The 19,664-nt window shown below is 36.5% G+C and overlaps 1 protein-coding gene across 7 annotated transcripts in view; it reads right to left on the reverse strand.

Moving 5' to 3' along the window:
- Positions 1–19,664, reverse strand: part of LOC117428170 (semaphorin-6D-like) — a 79,908-nt gene that overhangs the window by 11,662 nt on the left and 48,582 nt on the right. For 2 of the 7 annotated variants that reach the window (XM_058995136.1, XM_034046908.3), the window contains exon 1: positions 4,651–4,949. The exons of 2 other annotated variants lie outside the window; for them this stretch is intronic. The gene's annotated coding sequence lies outside the window, so the exon portion shown is untranslated. Of the gene's footprint in view, positions 1–3,936; positions 4,304–4,650; positions 4,950–19,664 lie in introns of those variants that run through there. 3 more of the 7 variants (XM_058995138.1, XM_058995137.1, XM_034046909.3) reach the window with 2 other exon arrangements.

Raw genomic sequence — 19,664 nt, forward strand, 5'->3', positions numbered from 1 at the left:
ACTAATTTACCAGTACCAATCTTACATTACTGATGCAATACAATTGACTAGGTGGCATTTTGAAAAGAAGGGAAATAATAAAAAAAAAAATGATTAAGAAAAATAAAAGAATAAAGCTGGAATTCATTCTTGGGGTTCTGTGAAGACATTGATAAACTACCTGCGCTTTGCTCTATAGATCATCATGTCACAAGACCCCCTTGTTGGAAATACAGCTGCCTTATGTACATATTACAATATTTGTCACTTTTCATATAGACTTAGGTCTGGATACAGTGTAATAAACTTGGCTAACGAAGTAAAGGGTTCTCGGAAATTAAGTTAATGTTTAATTATACAGCTCCGCCAACGCAGAGTCTACACACGGCTGCCCAGCAGTTGTGATTTCCGGGGTCACTTTTGTTCACATAATGTAGCATGCTGAGCAATAAAAACACAGAACAAAAAATCAGGGAACTGGTCAATTGGGATTCAGACCTTTTGGTTTCTACACTATTGAAGGTCGAATGAGTGTCCTGTTTAAAGCATAAGAAAGGGTCGACAAGCTGCCAAAGAGGATATACACACGATCAATACATCAGGTTTTAAAAAACAACTTTGCCAATGACCCTGTACTTCAAGACTTGTATACTGGCGTCCTACAGTACATCTGGTTATTTGTCTTAGAAGTAAATACCTGCATGCAATTTTTTTTTAGCCTTTTTGACGTAGCAATTTATTAAACTGTTTAGATTGAACGAAACTGTTACTGAAGCTGTGTTTACGTCATCCTTCATGTGAACTATGAAATAGAAGAAAGTCTTACAACCCCTGAAACTCTACTGCAGGTGTGTATGGGATCGGAGGGAGGCGAGGAAAGCCAGACAAAAGAAACCATGTTCTGGATGTTAACTTTAGTTACTACAGCCTGACAATGTCGCCAGTGGTGTGGAAGAAAAACAAATAGCTGTAGCCAGCTGTGCTGTTAACAGTCGGATGATCTGTGCTTCAAATGATTACAGAGCCAGTAGCCTGTTGTGGTCAGACAGGGTGATGGATGGCACTTGCACAGTGTTCAGCCAGTAAGAATAGCAGAAGTTCACTTTGGGGTTGTTAAAATGCTAATCTTGGTTCGTTAACAATAGGTGCAGCAGAGAAAGAGTTGGCGAATAAACACACCTAATATGTTATATATGGGCAGTGCACATTTAATCTCTGGGGTTATTTCAACATTTACTTTGAAAAGCAAGCACTGGGCTCACAATAGCCAAGTTGTCAAATGAATGACACTGAAGCAAATTAACAGAAATAAAACTGCTATTTCAAGTACTGGCCAGTTCAATCTGGAAATAACACAAAATAAAAATCACACAAAGTACACAGATCTTGTAAAATAAAGACATGCTTTGGAAGGTAACAGCATTGGTTCATTTGGCATTTTGTTAGTTTCGGGCTCAATGATTGAGTTGTTTAACAAGTGCAAACACGTGTTTAAAAACTTTCCTAAAGGTTTTGCTACATGTTAACTTTCCTTGGCAGAAATAACTGCAGTCTTTATAAACAGAAGTTTTTAGCACTGAAAAAAAAAAACTTAAATATTTATGTTTATATCTGGATATATGAAACCACCATGGTGCAAACTAGTATATCTGTGTTAATATAACTAATCTCTATTCAAACACCACATTATTTTTGTTTACTAGCTTTGATGCTTTGTTTTTTATACACGACAAAGCATAAGTTTCCAAACTAGAATTGGGTGACATTCAAATTGTGTATTTTGCAGACAGATTTTTTTAAAAACAGATTTCATTTCTTTTTTCTGAAGCCAGAACAAATGTTATTGACTAAAACACAGCACAATATGGCTGTCAGTCAATCAGCAAACCCAATTACACGCCGCTTCATTTTCTGAATTAGACAAATCGCATACAGGAAGTAGCCACTTTCAACACTGAAATACCATACAAGCTTATTAAAATTATAACTGCAACTTGTATTAGAAGGTGATGTTACAGAGGTAGCTAACGGTAACGTGTCAAGGAGTAAAAGATTCAGCATTGAATTGCAGATGGATTTCTTCAGTCTGTTTTGGAAAAGCAAACAAGAACAACGATTTGGGAGCAGCCAAAGTGACAAAAGGTAATGGGCAGCCACCAAATGGATTGATTCTGTTCTTGTTGTATAATGTTGTGGGGATGATCACAGCTTTGAATAAGAGTGAGATTCGCTACATTGGTGTTAGCAGTGGGATGCAGGTACCCCAGCACACACTCATCGGATTGTAGCCTGGTGAGCAAGTCTGGGGCAGACTTGAGGCTGGCAGGGGAGTGTGTAGCGTGCACGGGGGAAGGCAGCAGCAGGGCTGGTAGGTGACGTAATCACACACAGACACAAGCCCGATATACGCTCCTTGCAAGAGAGGTCCCGGGTTCCCGCTCGCCCTCCGCCTGTGTGTGTGGATTGCCTGGCCCTGTGTGATGCGCCTGCCTGCGTTAACCGAGATCGCTACGATATATTTAACACCATATCAGAATTAAACTCCAGCGTTATATGCCATCGTTTTCAGGCATTTCGGATCAATTTTACATTTGGTAAGAGATTATTCCATGCAGTATAAAACTTTCTGGCACAGCACGCAAGGGTCAAAATCAAATTACTGGGTGGATTTGATCCAGGAGAAAACTCCAGAGCCTGCGGATTAGTAATCTTTCAGCACACACGAATATCCTACAGAGCCCTGCATAACCCCACAGGAAATAGTGCCCTTGTGTTGTGAAACAGTAGGTGTGTGCAGTTCTCCGAAGAGATGACAGTATTTGTACAGCACACAGGTGTAGTTGTTAGGATAATTTCGCCCTGGCAAGCACCTTCTTTTTTTCTAGATTTTAATAAGTTAAACTGCTTCATGTGACGCCTTCTGTGAAGAATCAAAATGAAAAACAATCCCAAGCTCTACTGTAAAGCAACTCATTTTTCAGTTGTACCGCACACTGATCAAACTACACAACGTAACCAGTTCACAAGATACAACCCCGGTATTGCAATGTGCTCACAAAAAGGACCAGAGGATTAAGAGATTCAAGCACTGGACTTTACTACAGTATTTAGATATTATTATTTGTTTATTTAGCAGACGCCTTTATCCAAGTCGACTTACAGAGACTAGTAAGTAAATACGGTGCTGCTAAATGGACATGTTTCTAAGTAGTGTTGTGTCGCTGTAGTGTGGAAATATAAATGGCACAGAACAGAACGCACGGTAGAACAGTTTTTTTTTAAATGGAAATACATAAACAATCGTATGCAATTTTATACGTCATTATAAACAATCTACCATTCAACAAAGGCGCACTCTGGTGTAGGCTATTTGTGTGTCTCTCGGCCCCACCCGATAAAAATAAGATTATTTTGGTGAATTTAAAAACAAAACATTAAATGTACACAGAAATAAGGACATGTTGGTCGGTTATCCTTAAAACCTAGTGAATTAAATTGCCACAAAACACAATTTCTTTCATGTTTTAAGGCAAATGATGTGATCGATTTGCTGTAGTCATTAACATGCAATTTCTAAAAGACTTGTTACAAAAAAAGGCATCTTAAACACAGTGGAGTTAAATTCTACTCGTAACAGTGTAACTCGAGTATCCAAGCCCGTCAACACAGAGCTTACCGATGCCCCTGGCATGATACACATAACGCGTATCAGTCCAGTACAGTACTGCATTTTAAAATTCATCACATTTACTAAGATTTAATTTACCATTGAATACATTATCAATCCATTCTCATACAAATTTTGAAAATATTTTGCATAATAATACTAGTAACAAAATTGATTTAACAGATACCCTAATTCCTGTACTCCGCCCCCCCCCCCCCAAAAAGAAAAATAAATAAATAAATTAAATACTATATATGTTAAAAATCCGTAGATTCCCTAAATCCACCTACCTGAACGTTTTGGATAACATTCACAAAAACGATTGTCAAATCCACTTGTCGAATTTGATCCAGAAGTATAAGTCCAGTATAGACTTATTGTATATCCAGTTGAGACACGGGAAAACTTCTGAGACTCGCTGATTACCGGTTAGCATGCATCCTCTGCGATGTCAGTATGTCCGACCAATATTGTGTTTTTATTCAGTTGTACGCGCGCTCCCTACAATTCCCTTTAATTCCGCTGCCAAGAAACAAGCCCTTTTGCCGCTGACTCGCAAACCTCTGTGTTCTCCGTAGGCCCAGCTGTGTAAGCTTTTTGATCTTCAAAGCCCATGGCCGATCAAATGACACCAAGGCAGCCCTCCCCTTTTACCTTACTGACACCCCCCCCAAATTTAACTTTGCAAAACCTCAAAAAAACAATCAAGTTGGTAAAGAGCTCAGTAGCGCAAAGGGTTTGTCATTTTATATGCAAAAAAAGAATAAGAAAACCAAACTTCTGTGCAAGAAAAAGAGCACCTGCATAAACACAGCCCGGGAGTAAAAATAGCACTTCGGGGTACTATTTTTGTACTTCACATACAAGCCAGACTGGGTGGTTGTATTGAAAAGCATTCTACTCTACACTGACGCAGCAACACGGCTCTAATGTGCTCCCCTCGGGTACCGCAGCATTATCAATTAGTTTTCATTGCAAAGTACCGTTCCAAAGACACGACTTACCTCATCTGAATTTTTTCGTTTTCTTTAAAAAAAATTAAAAAAAAATCCGTTTGTTTAGTTCCAAAACGAAACTTCGTTATTCTCAACTTCTTGCAGTGCAACAAGCCAGGAGAAAAACAAACTGATGCACGGCAAATGGTGTAATTCGATCCATTTCGAGTCGATCCATCAAGAGGGCAGCCGGCTGCCTACCAATAAGCCAGGCTTTGCCTCGAGTCCCTCCCCCAATACTTTCTCCTCCTGCTTTCTCCAAGATGTAGATGTTGGCTTCTTTCCCTGCTTGACTGCGAGAGAGAGGCCCCCAGTTCACTGTGACCCAGTGGTGCGCCCCCCCCCCTTCTGTTTCCCATCCCCCAGCTCAAATAAGCATGCTGTAAAATCTTTAACAGATTTGTTTTCAGTGGGGATGATGTGGAGCGGTCACTGAGGAGACACTTTTTTTTTTTTTTTTTTCAATTGTTCAGACTCCAGCTTGCTTTACACATTCAGCTCCTGCCAAAGAATATAAATCCTGTGCGATCTCCTGGCAAGGCTCTTTTTCACTGCTAGATACTGTGCAGCATCAGTGCAAAACACTTTGTGCTCTTCTCTATCTAGTGTCCCTCATACTTTTAAATAAAGTTGCTTTGGGGTAATATTTAAAATGAACACAAAAGGAACGGTTTTTTATGCTGTTCATAAAGCATTAGTGTGTGGCAGTAGTGCGCAGTGGGTGTAAGCATTTTAGCTAGGTCCATTACCTGTTTCCTGTTTTCAAGGTGAGTTTTCTGATTTGCAGAAGACAAGATCCAACATGATTTTCTTTGCATAAGGTTATAAGGTTGACGGATTCTTACAGTTCAGTCACACATAAATGCAGTTTTATAAAGAACTCAAATGCTATGTGATTAGAGGTAAAAAAAAACACGTTGGAGGTGAGTGAGAGTGTGCGTGTGAAGAGAATAGGGTGTGTCATAGCAACAGAAAATACATTAATCTAGTGCCAGGAAGGGTTGTTTGCTTATGATTACACATACACATACACAGAACCTGTAATCGCATGTATCCTCCTTGACTAGAAAATACAGACACCACCAGCATACATTATGTTTAAGGAATTTATTACCTTAAAAAAAAATGCAATTTTTAGTGCTGTCTTAACACATAATAAATATGAAGTCTGAAAAAAAAAAATCTTGTAAAATGATTATTTATTTTCTGGCTTTTTGGTTTCCTTTTGGCTGTTTTAAGATAATTTGGAAACAGCATTGGCTGTCATAAGGAGCTCCCAGTTAGGTCTTATTTCCTAGTGTTCTGTTTGCAGTGTGAGTTTCTAGCTGCTGATGGTATTCATATTTTTAGTAACATAGGGTTTAACATATCTCTGTATTCCCTAAATGATACCTTGAATACATGTGAACATTCCCTAAAGGTAATCTAGTTTTTGTTTTGTGTTCATTATTCCTTAGGGCAATACTTTTTGTTTAAAAAATTTTGGTTGCTTTTTTCTCTCCAAAAGCCCCTGACATTACATTGCATAGCATAATAATTTTCAATCAGTATTAGCATGTCAATTTGTTATCCCCAATGTAATGCAGCTGACAGGAGAACGTTAAAGGACTATACTGAGTAGATATTTGTTGCTATACAAAAGTATAATCACAGGTTTTTATATATAATGTGACAGGAAAAAACAATCAGGTTTCTGTGCTACGTTCAGGAATCAGAAACTATGAAATATTAACCCTCATATCTATTGAATTGAAATGGCGACTCTAAAAAACACCCTTTAGTATGTTTTAATGATATATGCATGATTGTCAAGGGATTTGAATAGGATTACATCCTTTTGGGGTTAGAGATAATGGTAGAATGTATTTAAATCCATAGTTATTATCACTGTTTGAACAAGAAGAAGAATACAGTAGAATTTTACTTGGTGTAATGCATTAAATGAAGTGACATGTGCACATGGCTCCACAAGAGACAACCCTATTACAACTCAGTGTTTAGTTCCCTCTAGTTCAGTTTGTTATGCTTACAAGACAGCCCACAGCTTCAGGAGCTTGCTGTCAGCATATTTCTTAGGCTTTCTTGTCAACATCTTCAGTTCATGTAATTGCAGATCAGGGCAATTTTAATGATGTGATATCCTGTTATGTTTTAAATTAACCATCCTGATTTGTATTCGGAAACTTTTACAACAAACACTATGTTGCTAATTTAACTGCAGTACATTAAAGCAAGTTTTGTTTTTTATCTTCGTGAAATGTAAATACTAATTATTTGATGGACTGCTATTACATTTTGTGCTCTAGATTCTGGTAACATATACATACATACAGTATGGATGTGGCTTTGCTTATAAGCCTAATGTACTACTGGACTACACAGAGTGAACATCTGTAGTGCATTATGATAAGCAGAGGTGGTGGCCCTGGATTTTACCTCCCCCGGTAGACCAACGGAAACCCCTGTCCTACAGTTAACTGTGGGAGGGGGTCCAGACTCTGGCCTGATTTATAAGGGTGGAGTGTCCATGCAGATGGCCTGGGCACACTTTAGCACACTCATGTGATGGATGAGCACCATTCACTTAAGTGTTAAAAAAAAAAAAAAAGGTTCTTAATGAATTTGCAGATTGTCAACAGTCATGCCGCAGAGCATATGTAACACAGGAATACAGAGTTCTTTTAAACGTACTGCAATACAACATTATTTGACTCAGTAATCACTAAATGTGAAAAGTAAAAGAAAAACAGTGTCTAAATCATGTAAATGCATGCATACAATGAAATGAGGTTTATAGTGTATTAGAATGGTTAGTGTAGACATAATGCTGTAAGTTTTTATATATATATATATATATATATATATATATATATATATATATATATATATATATCAATTACGAGTACAAAATAAAATTAGAAAAACAGACTTGTTACATTCGTACCATCTCTGGCCCATTTTTTCCATGAAATGCACAGTTTTGGTTTGAAGGTAGTTGTTAATATGCAGTGTGTTCCAGCACTTCCTCTATCTTATTTGGTCTGCTTTTGTTTTGATCTCTTGAAAATAAGGTTTTTGGGAATGAGGGGAGCCCCAGTGACCTATCTTCCATTATGTGTGTACCAAAAAAAGTGCCATTTTCTTTGCTGTTGTCTCTTCTTCCTGTTCGTCTGTCACACTTGGCTTTAATATTCCTGTACAGATTCCTTACTGTCCTGGTCCGTGTGTAACTCACATTACAGTTATATACTGCGTGTTGGAGTGAGCAATGTGCCTGTGAGCAGATCGTTCTGTAGAGTATTTTAATATACAATAATATATTTTTTGGGTCATCTTCACTTAAGGCTCAATTTCTTCCAATCCATAGCCATATGTTTGTTGTCTAGCATTATAACGGCAAGCCAGTTATAATCAATGTAACTGTATGTGTAATGCAAAATATTAGTTAGGCATGCATTAAAGTGCTCTGTGTGTCTGAACCTGTTTCAGTTCATTTTAATGTAATTTAATTCAGTATTGCAAATATAATCCATCCAATCCTATGCACATTCCCCAAAACTGAAGCAAAAACAAGGTACTTCCCAGAGACTAGTACATTGGGTGGCCATCTAGGATTATAACAGTATTACAATAATGCCTAAGTGTAGCAAGAAAACTGAATACTTTTAAGAACAAGATTTTCTCTGTTGTTTATTCTGCATTGTGTATCCCCCCCATATCAGATTAAAGTTCCATTATCGTATTATAAAATCCATACATCAAAGAAATCTGGCTTTCAGGTATTTTCTTGTCTGTTCAAAACAGTTTAATTTCAGAAGATTAATTCTAGTCCATAGAGCTATACAGTATTGCAAACACAAACCAGTAAAATCAGCACTACAGCCAGTTGTTATTGTACTCCTATTGTGCTGTCCTAATAAGAAAAGACTTTTTTGTGGGATACCCTGGAATACTACTCTATACATTTGCTGTTGTTAACATACATTTTACATTCTTTTGTATTGAACTGTTGGTTTCTTTCTAAATTGAAGAGGCGTGTTAAATGTTACTTAACTAGAGAAAGTAAGTGCATAGTGGCCTATGGTTCTTCTGATACAGGTTGAGATATGTTTGGTTTTGAAGAATTATCCCCTATTATACAGTATGCTGTTAGTGGTTTTTAGTATTGGCAGTATAAATCTTATTTTGCATTCAGCTATTATTACTGAGCTTACAAAATAGCAGCGGCATGGATGGGATGTGTACAGTGGATTGGATGTGTGCAGTGGATTGGATGTGTGCAGTGGATTGGATGTGTGCAGTGGATTGGATCTGCATTGCAAATGAGTGTGTATTTATACCTGCACATGAACAGATTATAACCATGTTTTAGTGTTTCATTTCAATTGTTTTGCCACATAAACACAAGTGTTCTCCAAAACAATATTTACAATTTACAGCATGTACCTACTAGAATTGTTTGCTTAAGATTCATGACCTAATTCTAAAACAATGGATTTTATAGTCTAAAGTATGACTTGTAACATTATAACCCATTTTTGATAATAATAAACACAACAGGTTTCATCAGGACATTGTTGTTGGCTTAATCAAGCTACTGTACCTTTCATGTCTGGGGCACAATTAACAAGTAGTGTTAGGAAATGTTTATCCAATATGAATAGGACAACTATCAACTATCCTATTCCAAGTGCTGTACAGATGGGCAGCTGTCCTTTGGTTTTCAAATATCGATTTAAAAAAAAAAAGAAAAGAAAAAAGATCAGCTGGGGACTTGAATCCAGCCTCAACAGGTTATGCTATTAGACAAGCTGGAACCTGTTTTTTATTATCATTATTATGAGTTGTTTAATTAACAAAAGCCAGCGGGGAAATCTAGCAGACTGCAGTTTTTGTTGTCTGTCATACTGCACTTCCTATTTTTAATTTTGTTTTATTTCGTGTATCCAAGTATGATTTTTCCTGATTTTTCTCCCGATTTTTCTCCCAATTTGGAATGCCCAATCGCTTTCCCCCTCACCGCAGCAATTCCCCACATGGCTCAGGAGACCCGAAGGTTCAGCGGGCGTCCTCCGATCCCACGACCAAGCCAGCTTGCTTTTTCACCCAGGAACTCTAGGGCAGATGTCAGCCAACTACCGACCTCTGGAGAACAAAGGCCAGCCCGGTAGGTGTCCGCCTTTTGAGCTCACTGTGCGCCAGGCCACCAGGGTTTGCCGGTTTTGCCTCCCTAACACACGGGAGCTCCAGAGCCAATGCTATGCTGCCTTCAGTGTCCCCAGCAAAGACCAGCCTACTTCGCACAGCCAGGATGCGAACCTGTGCTGTATGACTCATCTTTGCCATTACACGGCTCTGCTTCTACCAGGTGAGTCACTCGGGGACCCCCCCCCCCCCCCCTCCTAGTTTTTTAACCAGTCACAAAATGTTGAAAATATTTTTAAGTAACCAGTGTGCTGTCTGAATATCAGTGAACCAACTGTGTTTGGAGTAAAAAAAGAAAAAATGAATTGCTTGGGGTCAGAATTGATTGACTTTTATCTCACAGGGATAGCATTTCCCTACAATTGATCAAGGGTTTATAGCTAGAGGAAATTTTCACCTTATTGATCAAACTGTTATCAATGTTTAAGACAGGCTTTTCAAGATTTAGCCCAATTCCCTTGACAATTTTATCCCTATATAGAATCTCTACTGCATCAATTAGTCCCAGGTGGTTTTTCATCTTCGCTAGAAAAAAAAAAGACAAAACAAGTAATAAATAAATAAATAATTTTTTAAAAAAAGTACATTGCTGTCTTAGTAGTAAAGATAATGAACCTGTTGAAAAATCCAAACAAATTCTGGGCTGAAGAAAAGTTTAGCTACAAAAAAAAAATAAACATAACATTGACTGCTTGCAGTGCCCACTTCCCCCAGCCTTCTTGGATCATTTCACTAACTTATCTATGGGATAAACGCCAGGGAGAGTGTTCCATGAATAAAGAAAATGTATAAATAGGTTGTACTGGCCAAGAGAAAACTGTGATAAATTCCCCCTTTGGCCTGACACCTTTCTGTGCATGAAAACAAATCAATTTATCACAGTTTATCAAGACGGCTACAAGAGGCAACTGTCTGTGTTTTTTTTTCCACCAAGTACCTCGTTTCTCCATAATATGTGCATGCTGCAGAAATAAGTTGTACATCTGCACAATATTACATTGATTGAAAGTGAACTGTTGTAGCAGCAGGATGTTCTTCTATGGAGGAATATGTTTCACAAAACTATTAATGATGTACATAGATGTAATTGGCCTTGTAGTGTTCACTGTTTATTACATTCACACATGAAGGCAGGCCTACTGACAGGAGTGGGTAGGAATAGGAAGCAGCATACGGTTGGATAATTAACCTGGGGGTTGCCTGCGTGAAGGTATGCTAAATCCCATTAAAACTGGAGTCGTTAATTCTAATTGAATATGCGATTTTATTTTGCTTGGCTCTTGTACTGCATTGACTAGCAATTAGGGAAACTGAAATTAATTACCGTAGTTATTAGAAAAAGTAATTTTATTGATGAGTAGATACAATATAAAAGTGTATTCTTTGACAAAATGTAATATGGAAAAGTACAAAGAAACCCCCCTTATGTTATTATTTATTACATTAATATAAAGTACCTTCATCAAATGCCCTACCACCACTAGGAGAATCATTGACTGGAAGTTCTGCCCTACCTCATTACTGTTCAATTTCAGTTTTGTGTTTTTTTAACGATAGTAAATAAAATCCATTTCTGTCACAGATTTAAAAATCTGCGCCTGCAACTCCAAGAAATGGCCCTGAAAAAAATTGTGCAATGTGAATACCACTTCAAATGAAAGTGTTTTTAATGAGGGGAAACCAGCTAACGTGAGTCAAGGTTTTTATGTTATACCAAAAACAATAGAGACTGACCCCTGCTATTATTTGTGTAGTTCTCAAAATAACTGCAGATGTGGTATAAATTAGAGGGTCTCATAGTTTTGCCCAATTGATATGCTAAGTAGTACCATATTGCATTGATAAACGGGTAACAAGTATAATGTGCAATCTCTCAACCTGTTTCCCTTCCCTCCCTTCCTTGTTTGTTTTCAACCATAAGTAGGCAATAGCTTTTGAAATGCAGGTAAGAATAGTAAGACTTTAGCATGTCTATTTGCAGACGCTTTTTGTCATTGTCTTGCAAATTATACTTTCACAGAAGAAGCGTAAAACTCCACAGGCTACATTCCTGTACTAAATAAATGTGTTACTTTTATCAACCTATTAATGGCAAGCTAATGACTGTATATTTCAGTTTGGGGTTGGTAAGATCACCAAGACATTGGATCAAATTAATTAAAATCCATTATAGTTAATATAAACAGCAGATTTAGAGTTTAATTTCTAAGATAGGCTGCTGAAGTCATTAACTGCCCTAGTTTATGTCTTAGCTTGGGGCATGAGGAAGCTACATCTTGAATTCTAACTAATTCTTTGTGCTTTGATATTTTGTTCTTTATTTGTCTTAGATAATTTATACTACATATAACTCATGCATTGTATTGACAAATGTTATATTCTGTTTTGGTGTTTTGTTTTAACGCTATAGGCATTGTAAAATGGAGCTGCTTGTCTATATCAAGGATTAGGGTTTGGACTTCAGCTCCCAATATTCCTCATGTGTCTCCACCCAGATTTAAAGGAGTTATTTACTACAGGTTGCAACAGGATTAAGGTCTTATCATATGTGTTGCTATGATAATAAACCAACAGGTATTTAAACATGTAGTAATCTTAATCTTAGTTTGACCTTTGAATGCAATAGTGTTTTATTGATTATCAAATTAAAGGTTAAGGTTAACATATTTTTAGATGCAGATTGTATTTTCCTGCTGTAACATCATTTTTTATTTAACCACCAAAATTGTATTTATAACAAACATAATTCCACTTTATATCATTTAATATTATATATAATGGTTACAAATGCTTAGCAAAATCACTGCTACTTACTAGTTTCACTTGCTACAGGACCCAATAGTTTTTTCTTCTGTATATGCAACCATTGTCCTATTTTATTTATTTATTTATTTTAAATGGGCTCTGAACTTATTGGAGCTTTCTTGACAGATTAGTCGACACAGCCTTCTGACCACTCAAATCTGTCTTAAACTTAATCCATTATTTGTCCTGTAGAATTCTGGTTTAGTTCCTGTCTGTATACAGACTTGTTCCTTTTATAAAGGAACAAAGGGTATTTCATGTCTCTTTGCCTTTTTGGGTTAAGAAATACAGGATATATATATATATATATGTATATATATATATATATTTTTTTTTTTTTTTTTTTACAGGAGTAAATTAGGTTTTAGTATTTGATGCATATATTGTAGTTCAAGTTACATTTTTTGACATGTTGAGCCATGTTTAGCAGTAATTTATTCCATGTTGTGTGTGTGTTTTTTTTTTAAGCAAACTCATTTTATTCTTAACACCCTTCCCAGCCGTTTCCATTATTTAAGCCTGAATAAAGTGTCTGAAAACATTTTGTTTTTCTCTTGCTAACCTTTGAAACCCAGTTGTCCTGCTTACAAGCCTCCACCTCCGCCCTTTTCAATGTGCCATTATCATGGCATTTATATAATGTGCTTGGATTGCGTGCACTGCGTTTTGTGACAAATCACAATGCAGGCCGCCCAAAGTATGGCTTTTTATATACACAATGTTTTTTTGTGTTTTTGTGAAGCTTAATTTAGAAACCAATTCAGAACAGTGTTTGTTTTGGAGGAACAATGAAGCTGTCTCTCAGAGTTGATGGAAACATTTTCACATACGTTACTTAATCAAAATAATTATTTATGCTGTTGAGAGCACAGTTATTATTGATCCTGAAACATTTAAATGCATTCATATCTCATGCTGACAGTTTGTTTTTTATGCTTTGGTTCTGCAGGGAAACATTTATATAAAAAGGGTGAGTGCTCCTTCTTTTACTTCATGGCAACACTTTATTCCTAGGTAAAATTGTTTTAACATGGTGTAATTTTAAGGATTGGTTTCGTGACATTTACGGAAACTGTTTTGGAAAACGGAGCCTGGGGGAAAAAAAAGTTTGCTTGCAAATTCATAGACTATATGTTGTACTTATTTATCTGAAAGCATGCAATGACACATACATAACCACTGCCAGACTATAAAGGATACTCCTGATGTAGACTGAGCTTAGTAATGAGTGCTTGAGACTCAACCTAGACATCTATGTGCTTGTGGCTGTATCTGGAGGAGTGGCTCAACGAACTAGCAGCCTTTGAGTCAGGGAGGAATTTGACGTGGTATCCAGTTACCATCCAATTAAGGAGTGTTCAGCCTGATTGTTTGCGACTGCAGCTGCAAGATCTTGATGAGGGCTTCATTAAAACAAAAAAGCTCTTTTTAAGTTACTTTAAATGCCTGATCATAAAGGGGGAGTTGGGTTAGCGTTCAGACACTGCCTGCAGTGATTCGTAAGAGAGACGTGTGTGTGTGTGTGTGTGTGTGTGTGTGTGTGTGTGTCACTTATGACCTGGAGCAAACGGTATGGATCCGAATGCTACACTCCTATCAGCTCACGTCTGACTTGGGCTGTAATAAAACAAAAACAATTACTATTAATTATGTATTACAGTTAATTATGTGTTTGGTACATGCATAGGATATGATGCCCTTTTAAATGGGTACTGAAATTGTTTAAAAAAAACAAAAACATATCATATCATGTATGCATATTTTATCTCTTGTGTTTTGTGAGATCAGACTAAAGGAAATATTAGACCTATGTGGCATGAAAACTGCCCCCATTTCATGCATGTTAGAGAGAATCGAAGGATACTTCGTAGATGGCTGGATGCTATTTACTTTCTGATTCTTTTAAACGTGACATGTTATTATGGAATGTCTAGCTAATTTACTCAGAACTAGTGTACAGTATGATTGCGTATGTCTTTGATTGCTGCCTCTAGGTCACTTGAAAAATATATATTATTTTTCTGAAGGGTCTACCCTGGTGAGTAGAGTTTATAAACGGGAGGCAGATTTTCAGCTTCTTAACCGCAAACTTGATTTGTGAATAAATTGCAAAAAAATATATATATATATATATATATATATAATATTGTAATGGTTTGTTCCATATAAGCCATTGTAAAGTGCACAGTTCCCACAGGAAGATGGGTTTGGTAAGTGTAGACTCTGGTCCTGATGGCTTGCGCTGCTCTAGTAACAGCGTTTCCTCATTTAATATGAGCCAACATGCTGACATTCTCTAGTGAGCTCTTGTTTTGGGGCTAGTTGTATTCACAGAATGGTATTATTGTGTACTTTAGCAGCTTTCAGATGGTCAGTGCAAGCCTCCCCTCCTGAGAGTTTGTAAAACGCCAACAAAATGACTTTCATTTATATGTAAAAAAAGAGCGTCCGCCTTGTTTTATGTGCTATCTTGTATAGAGGCCACCCCCAGATGCTCTGGAATATACGCTACAGATGGTGTGTTAACTGTGCATGGGAATCTACCCTTCACTGCAAACAGCACAATTTGTTTGGTACACCGCAAATTATATATTTTAAGGAAGGGGCGGGGTCATTTTAAAAATGTCCTTTCTAAATGGTCAAGCAGAAATACAAAGAGACTTGCGCTGGCGATGCCATCTGGTTGCTAACCATGCGTTGTGCAGAGGCAAGTTCAGAACTGTGGTTTTGTGCCCCTGTAATGACTCGGCGTAATTGGGCTTCAGATTTAAACGCATATGTAGGAAGGAGTCGTGGAAAATGAATCCTTCTCATGCAAACAAGTTTCTTTGCAGCTGTGAACTTTAAGTGCCCTGATGTGATTTTACAGCACTCGCACGAAATATCATTAATAGTCAGAGTGTTGCATATAAGGGCTCTCAAGGGGAGGGAGCATGTGAAAAAATGGTCAGTCCTAGTTGATATGCAGAACTTGCTAAGCCACATGGGATCAATCATTCACCACCCAAACTGTGCCAGAAGATATTCTCATTTCATTCACAGCATGCTCATGTTTATCAATATCTTTAAAACAGCCAGTAAAACTGTGGTCAGTTTGGGAGTTGGCAAATGGAACAAAATAAGAATTTTGTGCTATAAATGGCTTGTTCAGCACAAGAAAATCTAAACTATTTAAACTTATGTGAACAGGAAGTTTTATATAATGAAGCATTTTACAATTTCCCAAATTTTAGTCTAGGTCAAAAAAAAACCACGGTCCACTGCTTTCAAATTGGGGTTTTTTGAAAATGATTAGTATTTTTCTTAAGAACAAGTTCTCTTTAGAAATGTACTATTTAACCTTAATCAGAATTTAGCTTCTCACGCTAATGAAGGCATCACAACAATTTGTATATGCTTTCGCTGTTTCTGTGCTGTATGACCTACCACTAATGTAAACTGCCTTTTGATATTTCCTTTCCCCAGGTACAATAAATTACACTTTGTAAGGTTTAAAAAACAGATGTTGCTCTACAAGAAACCCAGAAAAGGGAAGAATAACCTATTGAAATACAAGCCTTTTCCACCTTCCTAAAAAGATTGATCTTGGCACTTAATTCTAGTAGTACAGTATGCGATTACTACTAACTGGAAAAGGCTGACATCAGTGTGGGTGTCAGACTTTAACCCTGCCCTTGCATACAAAAAGCAATATTAATGACCTGCTTTCACTCGCAATCAGTCATCAGAGACATGGGGGTGTAGGGCAGGCCTAAACCTGCATTCATAACATATCTTGGGAGCTTTTAGAATGGTCAACAACAGATCAAGCTTCCAAACAGACTGCCCCACCTATGAGCCTCTGCTTTGACCCACAGAGGCCTGTGTAGATCTGTTCATTCTCTGCACCAACAGAGAACCCCTTTAACACCAGCCCCCAGAAGCCATCACCAGATCAGAATCTCTTTCACTTTCTACTGACCTTAGCTGGACTGGATATGGTGACCCAAATGTGAAAGAGTATATCTACTGTACCACTTACAATTCACTGTGCCACCCAGCCCCCTTTTAAACTGTTCTATTGTATTTACCTACTTACTGGTTTCACAGCTGGCACGCATCTAGATGACTGCTTGTAAAAGGTCTTATTCCAGAACTGGTATGCTGCCACACCATCTGTGGGCATCTGAGTCCATTACATGTACCATATATGTACCAAACAGTGGGTGACTTTAGTTTTGTTATTATTATCTATTGAAGATATAATAAAATGTCTTCTGGTTTTATATTTTTTAATTTCAGTTCAGTATAGAAATAATCTTTCTTTTTTAATATTTCTCTGTCTCACAATTGTATTGTTTTTTTAATGCAGATTTCTGCATCGTTTACATCTAGGGCTAGACATCACACCCTAAACGCAGTGTTCATTATAGAGTTCAGATTTATTTATATGTTTTAAACCATTTTTGGTCCGTATTCTACACATTGTTGGAGTTTAATAGTTCCAGTCTACCTTCCCCGTTTTTACTACTATTGACAGAAAGTGGTTAAGATTATTTGTAGATTTGTTGTATGTCTTCATGAAGTAGTATAGTAAATAAAATAGATTTTGCATTTGAGTTGGCAACCATAATAGCTGCCATGTCTGTTATAAGTTCAATATGTATTGTATATGTCATGATAATTAAGACGGCTCATCTGAATAATTTTCAACATGCAGTAAATATTTAATAAATAATGTATATATTTGGGAAAATGAAGGGCACTTTAGACTGAAGTACCCTAATACCCTAAAAAAAAAAAAAAAAAAAAATATATATATATATATATATATATATATATATATATATATATATATATTCTTTTAAAAATATTTACTACATGTTAAATTATTCAGCTGGCACAAACCTTTTGTCATTAGCTTGATGTAATTAATTATGTTATGCAGTCTTTATACAACCTGTAAGTGTAATCATTTTATCTTGTTGTGTGTGGATTTATCTTTGTCTTTCTCTGTCCTTACTGATCTACAGACATGTAAACCACAGGCATTTCACCTAGTCGAACCCCTGAGCTATTTATATACATCCATTCACTCAAAAAGAAACAGAATGTTGAATTTTTGCTCAATTGGAAGAAAAGCTCTGATACAAAGACTCTGATACAAAGACCATGCCATGCCACTCAAATATAGTGGAAAACAATGTGCTTTAGAAAGAATCAGGCCAGCACGTTACCATTATATCCAGGGTATGTTACAAAAAAAAAAAAAAATTTTAATGAATCTCTATATCTGAAGTTTCTTAAGTAATTTAAGACAGGTGTGTAGTTTGAAAAATAAGTTCACAACAAAATAAATAGCAATACATATTTATAAGTTACTGCTCAGCAATTTGATTATATCAACTATATATAATTGCAAATTGAGCTGAACTTATCGTCATCTTCTATACAAACATACAGAATAGCTAAATAAAACTTAAATAAAACGTTGACTTCCCTGGTTTTTATCTTTATTTGAAATCCCCAGATTCCACTGCAAAGTGATCCTTTGTTTATGTTCTATTTCCTGATCTTCTACTTTTAGATTAATAATTGTACTAAACACATGCATCTTACATTTCTTTGTCTGCAGTGGGAAGTAAACAGCAATAAGAAGAGCTAATGCAAACTGAGAACGACAGCCTGGATTAAGCATGGATAGTCAGCCTTGTCTTGGTGCAGTTAGTTATACAGGCTAATGGGATCGATGGTGACAACTGTAATTACCAGAGATGAGGTCGCCTGTACTGTAATTACCGTGCAATCGTCAAAGCAATCCAGGCTGTAAAATACGCACCGTAGATCCTTCCGATATTGAAAATGATACAAGAAGCTCGCTATTTCAACACTAATAATGTGTATTATTTATCACAACACAAAGGTTCAGTAGATGTGAAGAGTATTCAGGTTGAAAGCATCTTTGCTTATTCAACACAATTGACCCTGTTAAGATGATTTTGCTACATGGCTTACAATGCTTACAGGTGTTTCAGTGTTAACGACATAATACTTGCAACACTGGTTCACCTTAAGTACCACTGTGCCCTTGAACTGGTAACGTTGTACATACTTTGCAACAACCTGGTTTTGTTTGCTGTCCTTCATGTTACTATCTGATTCAGTCAGCTAGTGCAGTACATTACTGAATATAAGGGCAAGACTTCAAAGTACCCTCATGTAGCAACTGCAGATATTGAAATTGAACAAAACTCTATTTGGATCTTTGCACATGTCTTAGTAATTAAGAATTACTGTGTGCTGTTGTAGTACTTAACCCTCCTTTTATGTTTCAGGTCTGTTTGACTCAACAGAGGTTCCACTGTAAATACTGAAACAAAATGTTATTGGTTCAAAATAATGGATGCATACACATTCTTAACACAATAGGGTTGGTTAAATTGCTAACTGTACACTGCACGCCTTACTGGATAAACTTTCTCAAACGCCATACAGAGCTGCCACATTTTTAAAGGTGTGAGAAGGAGTGTCCTTATTGGGCAGGGGCAGTCCTGGGAACATTTTGACGTTAGACCACATATTATGAAATATTGTGTATTTTTAAGTTCAATTAAAAGCATGTTCCATTTAATAACATTACATTTATATTGAATCTACATGTCGAAAAATGTGGATAATTTGAATGCATCTGTAATCATGTATTTGTTCTAAAGTAAATAATTGTTAGTAAAAATGTTATTTAAAAAAAAAAAAGTGTGTCTGTCAGATTCATATTCAACAATAACTTTAAGAACACAAAATAAAATAAAAAGGTAAAGCTAGTCAAGTAGAAAAACACACAGTTTCTTATAAGATTTATCATGGAACGAAAGAAAGCTTAATTAGTTACAGGGAGTGCTTTTAGAAGTGCACCAAAAAACAGTCAATTTGCAACACTAAAATAATTTCTAAAGTATTTATTTTTTATTTTAGATTTTTTTTAAACTACATTTCAAATGCTAAAATGTTGTTACCTCGGTATTAAATGTAATTTG

This window comes from Acipenser ruthenus, chromosome 21 (assembly GCF_902713425.1).
Source record: "Acipenser ruthenus chromosome 21, fAciRut3.2 maternal haplotype, whole genome shotgun sequence".
In the NCBI taxonomy this organism is placed as follows: domain Eukaryota; kingdom Metazoa; phylum Chordata; class Actinopteri; order Acipenseriformes; family Acipenseridae; genus Acipenser; species Acipenser ruthenus.